This window comes from Lissotriton helveticus, chromosome 2_1, assembly GCF_964261635.1.
Source record: "Lissotriton helveticus chromosome 2_1, aLisHel1.1, whole genome shotgun sequence".
Classification (NCBI taxonomy): Eukaryota; Metazoa; Chordata; class Amphibia; order Caudata; family Salamandridae; genus Lissotriton; species Lissotriton helveticus.
The window spans coordinates 1691812756-1691825956 of record NC_136059.1 but is presented as its reverse complement, the minus strand read 5'-3'; the positions used below and the strand labels follow the sequence as shown (position 1 = coordinate 1691825956).

The following is a 13201-nucleotide window of genomic DNA, read 5'->3' as shown; positions in this document are numbered from 1 at the left end:
GCTCATGGTCATGTTCGCAGTGAGACATCCTCTATAATCCTTAAATCTCGCCCTCATTCACACGCTCTCTTTTTCGCTCCTGCTATCTACTCCTATCCAGTTCTTTTTTCCTAATGTTGATCTGAGAGGTTACTCATTCCATTTTTCATCACCCTGTGTCCGCTATCATTTCCTCCTATTTTTGTGTTACTGTCCTTCCTCAACACTTCAAATTTGTTTTCTACTTTCCTTTCCTCCTTACATTGTTTTTTTTGTAACTGTTCCTCCTTAGACCTCTTTTCTACTCAATGGTTTAAACATTTTCCAAACTGTAAAGAAAAAATTTGCATAATTTTCCAATGTCATTTTTGGTGAGAATTTAAGCATGTTTTGTATGCATTATTTAAATAGTGACTAATTTTTCAGACAGGGATTATAACCTGGTTCCGTGGTAATTATTGTCATGTTTTTAGTGTAGTATGAATTGTTTGTGAAAACTGGTCAACATTTTGCATCTGCAAAAAACTGGTTTTAGAAAAACTTAAATCAATATTTTGTGTTTTCCCATTATCCTTCTACCCAAAGGACATGAACAACTTCAGACCAGTTTCAAACCTTCCGCTCTTATTAAAAATTCTTAAAAGATGTGTGCTGTCACAGCTAACCCAACACCTAGAGAACACGAATCTACTCGACCCACACCAATCAGGGTTCAGAAAGGGCTGCAGCACTGAAACCGCAATCCAAAATGTCCTGGATGATCTACACATGCCGCTCGACTCCAACCAATGTAGCCTTCTCATCCTCTTAGACCTCTCGGCTGCGTTCGACACAGTTGATCATACCCTGTTACTCAATGTCCTCCAGGAGAGAGCGGGCTTGGAAAAGACGGTTCTAAAATGGGTCTCCTCCTTTCTCAACAACCGCACACAAAGAATGAAAATCAAAAGCTTTGAATCGGACCCTCTCCCCATTAGTAGAGGAGTCCCACAGGGGTCAGTACTCTCACCACAACTTTTCAACATCTACATGGAGCCCCTCACATCAATTCTAAGGAACTCCAACATCCCCTTCCACCTCTACGCGGACGACACACAACTCTATCTGGAAACCACTTTGATCGCAGGCATTCACAGACTGAATGGCACACTCACAGAGGTTCAACATTGGCTCTCATCCAACCACCTCAAACTCAATGAAGAAAAAACTGAAGTGCTCCTCATCTCGAATAAAGATGAAAACCCCCAAATAGTAGAATGGCTCAAAGCCTTAAACACCCGTAATGTTCCTCTTGTACCTACAGACTCTGTAAAATCCCTAGGGATCACTCTTGACCCCAAACTGGACGTGAAAGAACACATCTCAAAAACTGCCAAAAGTGCTTTCCTTAAGCTGAAACTTCTCTACAAACTGAAACCCTTCCTCCCCACGAAAGATCTGAAACAGGCCACTCAGGCACTGGTGCTCTCCAGAATTGACTATGGCATTGCAGCACTGACTGGAACAGCCAAATCTCACCTGGGACCGCTGACCACTACCCTCAATGCCGCAGCAAGAATGGTCACGGGAATAAAGAAATAGGAGCACATCTCCCCGGCTCTCAACGATCTGAAGTGGCTCCCTATTGACCAACGAGCCAGCTTCCGTACAGCTTGCCTCACACACAAAGCCCTGCATACAGGCAAACCAGAATATCTGGCCACCAAACTCAAAAGGGCCGGTCAGTCTAGGAACCTCAGAAGCGCCAACATGCTCCTACTCATTCCTTTGAAATCACAGAAACACAAAACATCTAGTAAATCCTTTGTGGGTAATGCTCCCAAGATATGGAACTCCATCCCCCCCATATCAGAATGACCGCCTCTTTCCCGAAATTCAAGATGCTACTCAAAGCCCTCTTCCTTGAGCGCTCTGGATCGTAACGAGAACCCCACGTTTGACTTTGAAAGGCTACTATCTCTATGATCCCAGAGCCGGACGATTTGCTCTCGATCTCCGCCCTGTAGTGCGCTCATGTTGTTATTGTGCAGACTTTTACTTTCCGCCTGTGCTCCCTGCTCTTGTTTACCGTCTTCACTGTCTTGTTGGTGCTTATTTGTATTGGATGTGAAGCGCTCTGATACCCTCGGGTCCAGCTAGCGCTATACAAAACTTCAATAAATAAATAAACTACTATAATACAACCACAAACATAAGTATACAGCATGTGTCATCAGCAGGTATAATTTAATAAACATGCTACTGCCAATGCTACCCTAATGTGAAAGGTGCGGGTGTCCACAGTTACTTCAAGTACCGTTTGGGTCTCAAGCTTCTTACTTTGTGATACATTTAGAATCCAGACAATGGATCAAAGGTGTCAGACAGAAAGATAAAATGGTTTTGAAGCTGCTTTTCATTGGTCATTGTCAGCACTACTACTTCAACCCTGGATGTTCTCTTGTCTTCAATGCTCCTGTGGAATGTAGTCTGTGAACTCTTTTTAGTGTTGGCTCCAAGCCCTTTGATCTGGCATATTATGTGACTGGTTAGCCCTAAGTGGAGGAGCCTGCAATGATAAGCATGAGAAGGCAATACCAATCCTGGCTGCCTGAAAGCCTACAGCCAGCTCTGTGGTTTACCTGGTGATTGGGAGTCAACCACCACAGTAAAATCTATATGTGGAGTAGTAGGGTGAGGAAGGGTGAATGCTACAGCTTAAGCAGTGCTAGCACTCAGGCCAGAAGCTCAACCTGCTCCAGGACACCCCAGCAGAACTGCCCACAGCTGCTGAATCAATGTCATCATCAGGTAGTCCCCTTTATCCTTGTACTTCTGCTCACTCTCTCTCTCTTTCCCTTTCCCTGAAAATTCCAGTTGCTGCAGTGGAGAAGCCAAAGAGTATGTTCAATGTCAATAACGGTTTGTGCTGTCACCTGAGTTTAACAGTGAATCTTCTGACAACAGAGGGCTGGACCATGCAGCTGCATGACGGAATTAGATGTGCTTCATTGTACTTCATCTTCAACCACAGGGCAACAAAAATGTAATAGGTGGGAAGATAGGTTACTTCTTTTTGAAACATTAGGTACAGGCTCCTGTATACCCGTCATTATGGTGGTACTGGATGCAGCGTCAGGTTCACATTTCCAGATGGACTACTTTTTTTTCTTCCCTGTGGTGAAAGCCATTTCGCTATGCCCCCATTATAAACCATTTCTGTTCCTATCCTGGAAGGCGAGTTACTTTAGTCTTTGGCTGGGATAAATCTCTGACCATTCCCATGATGGAAAGCGGACGGAGAGGAATTTGTGACTGAGCACAAATGTACATGTTTGAGAGCATTCTTAAAACTTCCAAGCCAAATCATGTATTGGAACACACTCTTCCCACCTCTTGAGTGGGGTGTTCTGGTGAGGATTTCTTCACATTTCACTGAAATTTTTAACAAAATGAATAAATCTGGCTTCTTCCCAACACAATGGAAGTAGACATCAAACCTTCCACTTAAAAAAATTTAAATCTTGATCTTATGGACCACGATAGCTATCGCCCTATCTCTAGGCTTCCCTTTCCTGCAAAAATTGTAGAAAAGTCTTGAATCAACAGTTGCCTATTTTTATTCAGAAGCATCAGTTCCTGGACCCTCACAGTTTGGGTTCAGGAATGGCCACAGCACAAAAACGGCACTGTTAGGGGCCATGGAGGAAATTAGGCCACTCTTGATAAGGGTAGGAGAACAGTTCTAAACCTATTAGATTTGTCAGCGGCCTTTGACACGGTCAACCACGATTTGTTGTTTGACCGTCTCCACAATATGGGGATTAAGGGAGCAGCACTGGCCATTCTGAGATTCTTCCTTAGTCAGAGAGAGCAAACTGTATATTTTAAGGGGTTTTAAACGAAACCCTTTTCATTGCCTTGAGGATTCCCTCAAGCGTATTTGCTAAGTCTGCCTCTTTTCAATGTATATGTGGCAGCATTGGCAGGTTTGCTTAAACAATTCTATTTCTCTCTCACATCATACGCGGGTGACACTCAGATCGTGGTCTCTGATTTGGGTAAGGATAATACAATCAGTAATAGATTTAACAACTGTACGTCAGCAGTTCGTGACTGGATGTACAAAAACTGCAGAAGACTGAACTCAGCGAAGACTGAGGTCCTCCTATTCGGCAAAGAGGTCTCTTTTTGCTCACCAGCTTGGTGGCCTCAAGAATTAGGAACTCTCCCTGAGCCAAAGAATCTTGGTGTTCTTATGAACAACAAGCTTGCCTTTGGGGATCAAGTGAAAGCCACTATTTCATCTTAATGTTCTACACCAAAGATAGTGAAGAAAATTCTTCTTCATATCCCAACGCCGTTGCAAACCACCATTGTGACAAGTCTGGTAATGTAGAAAATAGACTATTGCAGGGACTTTATTTGAATTTGCAAAAGCAGTTTATAATGAAACTTCAACCCCTCCGAAATGCAGGACCAAGGCTACTGCTGAATATTTCCAAATTTCATTCAGCAAAATCCGCCTTGTGGAAGCTGCACTGGTTACCGATCGAACAAAGGATATGCTTTAAAACCTTATGCCTCACCTATAAAGCATTGCACAACATAAGCCCTAAATCTCTGAAAGATAGTTTTAATTGGTAGTATTCCAACAGGCGTCTTCACTCCAGGACTGCCAGAAATGTCATTGTCCCTACTTTCGAGCGCTCAACATGGGATGGGAGAAGCATTGTGGTGTGTGCTTCAAGACTCTGAAATACTCCCCTGTGCATATTAAATCTTTGCCTTATCTTTTGTCTTTCAGGAAGCTTTTGAAGACTTGACTTTTTGACTATTAGTTGTGATTATGAACTCTAAATCAAGGTTTAGGACCCAGACACCTCCAGGTAATTGTTTCGCTTTAGAAATACCTATAACATAACATAAATGATGGAGAAATCCACACTCATTAAAGAGAAATTAGAACTCGTAAAACCATGTATGCCTTTCAGATATCCTTTTATGAATTCCTGCCGGGTTTAATAAAGGTAACTTTGGACATAAACTTACATCTATGACTGAATTTACCTTTGTGATTATGCCTCAATATGTCTCTCATTTGAAATTTTGCTAACATTTTTCTTGCATACAAGTGATGTTCAGCATGTACTTTACAGTACGTATAAACAGATATAACACACACACAGACACACAAATGGAATTTAAAATAATTATATTATTTTAACATTATTTCCTATAGGGTGTTCCTTCATTTCCATGCCTCTGCTATTTTCTATGGGAGTGTGTTGCAGCATCTGCGAGTGGCATGTGTGTTTGTATCAGAATGTCCCCCACAAACCCCCCTTTAAATTTTCGTAAACCACTCCAATTTAGGAGAAAGTATTCTCCAGTTTACAGTCACACTCCTTTGTCACTCCCACATTTTACGACTGTGTGTGAGAGTCTCTGCCACTATGGCAGAGATCTCCAAACAGAAAAGATACGAGAGGTAGGGGCAGAGGTCTCTGCAAGTAGGTTTGTGAATAGTATTTTGTAGTACGTGAGTAGTACTTTATGTTTGTGATTAGGCCCCTTCATGTTAATGCAACCTACTGGATAATGCTCAGTCTTTGTTTTTTTGTACATTTGGTTGGGCTTGTTTGGTAGCAGACATTTAATTTGGTGAAGTGCTATATGCAATATGGTTATTGCAGGTCATGCTCAATTAGTAATGGTTAGAATTTTGAAATGGCAGGCTATGTGTCATAGTCCTTTTTAATGTGTTGCTTTTAATATTGGGTGCCATTTTATGAAAAGATTGTGGATTGCTGAAGCTCCCTCCACATTCTCGGAGCAGTAGGGCATTCTTTCTGAAAAGGGTACCAAATATATCAACTACAAAGTTCACAAATACCAGATATCGCCTGATGTGATTCTTCCATGATGATCTGCTATAGGCATCACCCTAATAATGTTTTTCCTGAAGCTTTCAGGGTGGAGGATGTGGACTGTAAGAATAATTCCAGGCGGGTGGCTCTCATTTCAAAGTGCATTTGTGATTATGGGAACAATTTGGGCTCTGGGCTTTTTCTTGCCTTTTGAGATCCCTTTAATATTGTTTTGTCTTTCTCATGTATTTTTTTCCTTTTTTGTATATAATGCATGTAATCTTTTTATTTTACTGGCCTTATTAATTCAGCTCGAATACACAAAAGAGCTCATCAGCAGAGATATTGGCAAAAGTTACTCACTTCTAACTTTCGGAAACGGAGAGGGAACGGAAGCCAACACAGATCTCCTTTGATTGGCTCAAAGGTCTCTAGTTAGAAAAACAAACCTTATTTACGAGGGAAATCTTTCTCGGCCTAGTTGGTGGCACCCCTCTACAGGTTGTTATTTACATTTGTGTGCTCCTTATTCTTTCCTCTATAGCTACCTGATCTTGGGTGTAATGCGGGTTGCCTACCTCTCTCTGCAGACCCTGTACTATGGATTCAAAGTCCTTTATCTTATATTTTGTTTCCTTATACTTATTTGCAGCATTACTAACCATTCTTCCTCTAATGAAGGCTTTGTATGTGTCCCAGGTGACGTGCAAAGGGGCTGAGCCTCTATTCATCTGAAAAAAATATTTTGTATCTTGCTTCAGGTAATCAATTACTTGTGAGTCTAAAAAGAGTGTTCAATTCACCGACCATCTCACAGGAGGAGGTTTTTTGTCTAACAGGAGCTCTAAGAAGACTGCAGAGTGATCAGAGAGTTGTTCCCACACGTACCACTTTATTAACTTTATTATTTATTTTGAAATCCACAAAAAATATGTCTATTCTAGCAAAATGCCAGTCTGGTTATTGGAAATAAAGCTTTTCTCTCTTCTCTTCTTAGTCTCTGAATATCGACTAGGCCCAAGTCATCCATTAATTGTTTAACTTGTGCTCTCACTTTTGGGGAACCTGCAATATCTCTAATAGTAGATTTATCTAAGACAGGCTTTATTAGCACATTGAAATCCCCTCCTAATATTATGGGGAGAATAACCTCCAAAAGCTGATTATATAAGGCCCCAAGTTGGGCAGGGTCATCAATGTTTGGTTCATAATATCACACAAAAGCGTACCATGAACTGTATATTTTTGCCTTTAATATTACCGATCTCCTCCCTGGATCCACAATGAATTCCCTCAAAGTGGCCTGAATAGATTTTTTATTAAGGACTGCCACCCCCTTAACACAACATGACTGATTGGGGCATATGTGTGGTAGACCCATTTTAGTTTCTTTACAATATCCTCCCATTCCTCTTTTAACAGGTGGGTCTCTTGTAGAATTATGACTTCACTATCCGAAATCCTCCTTGATTCAAAAATTCTTCTCCATCTATGTTTAACCCTAAGTCTGTTGACATTCCATGTTAAGACCTTTAAAGGGTATGGAAGTTGACGGATTTGGTATGTTAACTTGCCATATGGAGGGAAATAGATTATACCTAAATGAGCTTCAGTCACATCTACGTATTATCTCTTTATCTCTTTATCAATAAGGAATTGAAATGTTTTTCTATTTTCTCCCACATGCTCCCTCACCCAGTGCTTTAAGAAAAGACAAAGCTCCTGTCATGACAGTGACCCTCCAACCCCACCCTGGGGGATCCTCCCTGAAACCACTAAGTATATATTGAAAAAGATACCCATTTTAACTCTCTTTTTACTTCGGTGATGTCCATTTTATTTCTGGTGCACTCTGATTTGTTCCACTAGAATTCCTCCTTCCGCTGGGTCCCTTATATTATACATTTTGTTGTTTCACACGAGTTTCAAAGTGGCAGGAAAACACAACTGGACAGGGGCTCCTTAAGAAAGTATGACTTAAAATTAATCAAGAGCTTCCTTGGGTTTTACCTAACTGCCCCTTTTGAAAAAGGATCCCAATGGATCCGCTGTATGTCTTCTTGCAGTGCCATAGGGTCAATACAAGGAATAAAATCCTTCGGTAGAATGATCATGAAGCCTTTGATGTTTTGTCCCTCTCCTTCTGGAACATTCAGTACTCTAATGTTTTTCCTTCTCGTGGTTTTTTTCTAGTGTCTCAATTTTGTCACAGAGATCTTTGTCTCCCATTTTCAATGTCTGGATCTCCTTTTGATTGGTTTCGGCCTCTCTATTGAGTTTCTCTAAGGAAATTTACATCGTACACATTTTGTTCCATTTAGGAATTCATCTTGGACTCTAAGGCATCACATGACCCCTGAATTTTTCCTTGATTTCACAGATATCGCAAACTTCTCTCTGACTTCATCTATCACACCTAGCTGACTTTCTTGACCCAACAGCTGTGGGTTTAGATTATGTAGTTGGGAGTAGTGTGGTCGTGCCTGATCCTGCTCATCATTAATTGCTAGTAGATGAAATCTGTTACTAGTCTCAAGTACCACTTTACTCACCCCTGTCTCTTCTATGTCAACACTGTAGCTTTGTGGACCTGATCCTGAACCTGCCCTGCATATTTGTTGGACCCGAGGGGGTAAGGAAGTGTGTCCCTCCTCTCCTTTCGATTGAACCTTGAAAAAAGAACACAAAGAAGGGGTAATCTTGATGAGCTCTATTAATTTACCACCTTTCCCCCAAACCTCCTTTGGATTAGCCTGTTTTACGGTTTGGTTACACGGCCAATTGTGGAAGACCTGAGAGGCAAAGTTTCTTTTTATTAGATTAGGCTCTTCTTGTCTATCACTTTTCTTCTTGGAAAAGGAGAATGAGGTTGGTTTTGCTCGAGCCAGAGCACCCAACACATTTTCCACCCAAATATGTTTGTTTCTTAGAGCATTTCTAGTTATTTGGGCATCTGCAATGGTTTCTTTCAAATCCAAATCCCCTGCCCCTGGGTGTGTTGCCCGTTTACCTGATGCTTTTATTCCTGTAGCGGGAGAGTTTGAGGAAACTTGTGGGGTTTTTTCTTCTACGGCCCTTTCCTCCTCCCAAATTCATATGTGTCCTGCTGTCATTTTCCCCCTTTTTGCTCCTAAAAGACGCTCCTGAGACAAAGGTAATGAAGCCCAGCTTCCCCAGCCGGCATCAACACTGTCTGGAATGCCACGATGCAGCCTCCGCCCACAGACCTGCTCCACAACACTGGCTGTTGCTGTCCAACACCGCCCAGACTCCACTTAGAGATTGTGGGCTTATCATGAGCAAAATACAGGACGGAGGACCTTGCAATTCCACTGCAAAATCTTCCCTACACTTTAGGGTACGGAAAGGACCCTTTTTCTTGCAGCGCACACTTACATTATGTGGCATAGTTCACTAAAGAGCTCCCGACCAGCTTAGGAATGTACAGTATAGATGGGTTTGTATGTTGGAAATGCAATAGGTCTCGCACTCGTTGGTGTTTTTTTACCGATGCAATAGATATGTCCTCCCCACCCCACCTTAATAAAATAAAGAACTCTGTTGTGTGTTTTTTAAAAGTTATACACCTGCAATGGTGCCATAGCGCTGGAAGTGAAAATGGCCGTTCCACCTCCACGTTAATACAAGAGACGTTTCGATTCAAATTTGAGGTCACAGAAGTAAAGGGCCTACCCCATGACATTAAGCCAATTTTAAGGTATGTGCTGTTGCATTTGGCTTGGGTAGGACAAAGCTTTGACTTTGGCAGAGGTTGGTTGGTGGGGGCGATGTGGTGGAAAGCAGAAGATCGTGGTATGTTAAAGGAGGGGGTGTTCCTGGGATGACAGGCATGTGAAAGGGCGGCTTCTGGGTTGGAAGCTGATGCTCAGGTGAGAGGGGGTACAGGCTCGAGGTCTACAGTGGTGCAGGGCATTGTAATGGGTCTTTTAACTGGCAACCATTATTGGCAATTGGTAAACAATATGGAGTATGCTCCATTGTAAGGCTGCGGAAGACCTCTTCAAAGGCCAGCACGTTCACCTTCTTAATTAACTAAAATCATGCTGGTACCATTCCTCTAAATGTTGATACTGAGTTGTCTGTGGGTACTGCAAGTGGAAACAACGTCAAGTCTGAAGCTACTTTGAAAGTACTGGTTAGTTCTCTTTCTAATACCTTTGTGGGATGGGGCTTGGGGAATGGTACTAACACCAAAGATTCACAATCTGAGCGGGGTGACACTCCACACTTCCTGAATATGAGCCTCTGAGAAACACTGATTGGGCCACCACTTCTATTAAACCAGCGGTATGAGTGTCTCTCTAATATGAAGGAATTAAGTATTTGCTTATGTTGTAAAGTATGCTTCTGTACATTAATGATACCAATAATATTGTTTACTTTTCAGAGTATTGCCTTGCTCTCACTGGCAGTTCAACCACCACAGCAACCCTATAGCCTCCAAATCACACCCCTATTCTTCACACTATGTAGAATATAACATAGTGATTGCTGGAAATGTTGATTGACACCCTGCCTCACTTACTAGACGTCCAGTGCACATATGTGCGATCAAAGGAAAGGCCAACTGATAAACACGCGGTGATAACATGGTATATTTGTGCCGCAAAAGTGGGTTAGCACTGTCCAGGGTAAATAAAACTGATCAGGCATGGACAGCGGTGCCATTGTTTGACAAAAGTATCTATCACGAGTGCTGCGGATGCTGTGTCTTGTAACACAGGGGCTGGGCAGCCACACAGAAATTGTAGTAAAACATGCCTAATTCAAGTGATTTTTAAAAAAATTAATACACTGATATGTGACTAACCAGGTTGCATATAAATGTCACTTACATTCTAATTCGCAGATAAAAATGTGTGCACTTTTAGTCACGTACTAAATATTTTTCATGACTGCAAGTAATATGATTCATGGAATGCATACACCGATTCTTTGGTTTACTGTGGTTTTGCAGTGGTGTCGTTGAGGGGGTGCTGTGGTGCCCGTCTCACAGCTCTGTTTCGCTTGGGCCTGGCCCTCTTAGGCCCTATCACAGCAGCTTGTCAAGTGGTAACCAGAAAGCAGAAGCCACATGTAAATTTAAGACTTTAGGGAAATGTGGCCATCAGATAGTAAGATGCTCTAAGCACTGGGGCCAAGACCTGAGAGTGGCTCCCGATCAACATCAGACACACACCTTCAGGAAGGCGCTCAAGACCTGGCTCTTCACTGATCGGAACTGCTGACCCCACCTCCCCCAGCGCCTTGAGACCCTCACGGCAGCCGCGGCCAGCAGTGGGAGTACCTGCAGGGCGGTGACGTGGGGAGGGGCAGGGTGAGCGGTAGTAATGTATGGATTACGGAGCTTCCCAGGTAAGTAAACATTTAAATGAATGAAACGAATTTCGTTGAGTGCACTGCATCCTCAAAATGCAATGCAGTGCGCGCAACGAAATTCATTTTATCTATTTAAATGTTTACTTACCTGTAAAACTCCATAATCCATACATTACTACCTCCACCCTGCCCCTCCCCCTCCCTACTTCACAGCCCGGCAGGTACTCCCACTGTCGGCCGTGGCTGGCTCAGGGGTGAGTAGCGCGCTTACAATTCCCCAGATTGATTGATTGACTGTTGCCTCCTGAAGCTTGGGAACAGTTTGTAGAGTAACAGGGGCTCAGTGCAGATGCATAACTTTTAGCTTCTGTGTAGTTTGCACTTACCTGAGCGGAACTTGCTGCGATCAGGTTGAGCGCCCCGAAGCGAGTAGCGTCATTTCGGTCAACATTCCAGGCACACTCCAGGAGAGAGGGTTGTGAAGAGACATGGCGGCAGCCCCGCGGGTCGCGAGTACGCCTGGGAGAATAAATGCAGCAGGGACTGCAAGCCACTATATGTAAAGATAAAGCGTGGTGTACCGCACTGACATGCAGAAGGAAAAGTGGGTGGGGCACCAAATTTTTAGTGTAAGTGCGTCACGTTGTGTAGATGCAGACTGCTGTTTACACATGATGGCGCCACAAAGCAGCTAGAGACGTTCACTCTGGGTGAGGGAGGGGTAAGTGTTGAGGGAGAGGTGAGGGGGTTGGGAGAGACACAAGGAGGTTAACTGTAAAGCGTATTTTTAATTAAAAGGTAAAAAAAAAAGCTCTTGTCTATGGCAAGTCACTGTGGGCCACATGTATGAACCTAGTATGCATTCAAAAACAGGCCTATTTGCAGAATTGACCCGTTTGTGAATGTAAAACAGGATTTTCCTATGTGACAAACCCTATTTTGCTATTTGGTAACCTGTTACAGAATAACAAAATGGGTTTGCGATTCGGTATTTGGAAGGGGCGTGTTTAGGGCATCCCTTCCAAATACCGAATCGCAGCGGTATGTATGAATGTTTTGTGACCATGAATGCGGTCACAAAACATTCACAAACTTCAAGTTGGTGGTAACTCATTTGCAAATGGGAAGGGGTCCCCAAAGGCCCTCTTCCCTATTGGGAATGGTGGCGAAAACCTTTTATAAGTGCAGGCAGTTGACCCAAGGACGACTGCCTGCTCTTAAAAAATGAAAAGAAAACTTTACATTTCTTTCTTTTAATCACATCCCATTTTCCTTTAAGGAATAAAGGCTGTATTTTTAAAAAAAAATTGCTTTATTGAAGAGCAATCATGGACATGGTGGTCCTCTGACCCTAGCAGGCCACCATCCCCGTTAATTTAGTGATTCCTAGGGGGTTGCAAATTGCGACTTACCTCATTATTATTAATGAGGTAGGTCAATTTGTGACCCCCTAGGAATCGCTAAATGAAACTCTTGGAGTTTCATACATTTGGAATAGCAATTACCTAATTAGGATTCCCTGAAAATCGCAATTAGTTAATTGCTATTGAAAATGTTGATGCATGTGACCCTTATTCTCCTGCCCCGCTCCACTAATTTAAATAAAAATAAAAAATGTAAAAAAAAAGGCATGTGGCCCCATTCGGGGAGCGCAACAAACAAAAGAAAAGCGTGGCCACCATTAATCCACCAGAGGCGTGCTGCGGTGGTTAAATACATTTAAAAAAAAGTGATGCAAGAAAGTGAGTCCTGCCTGCAACAGCAGGCAGGAGATAGCCATTCATGAAAATAGTGCTCCAAGGCTGTAATAAAACATATCGAGTAACAACACATGTAACAGGGGGTGTCCTAATAGGAGGTTACAAGAAGAGAAAAGCTGAACTAAGGAGGGAATACTAAGCCTGTTGACCAATGAAAAGCCACCATTTACAAAGAACAGTGACAGGAGTCAATTAAAAAAATGGGCGGAAAGTGGGTGGAGCCTAATGCCCATGTCCTGAATACAGCAAGTCTCAAAGAGACAGCGAAAGCGC

The 13201-nt window shown here is 42.6% G+C and overlaps 1 protein-coding gene across 1 annotated transcript in view; it reads right to left on the bottom strand.

The window, feature by feature from the left end:
* The window catches only part of SHOC1 (shortage in chiasmata 1), a 1878679-nt gene that overhangs the window by 927731 nt on the left and 937747 nt on the right, over positions 1–13201 (bottom strand). The window lies entirely within an intron of this gene.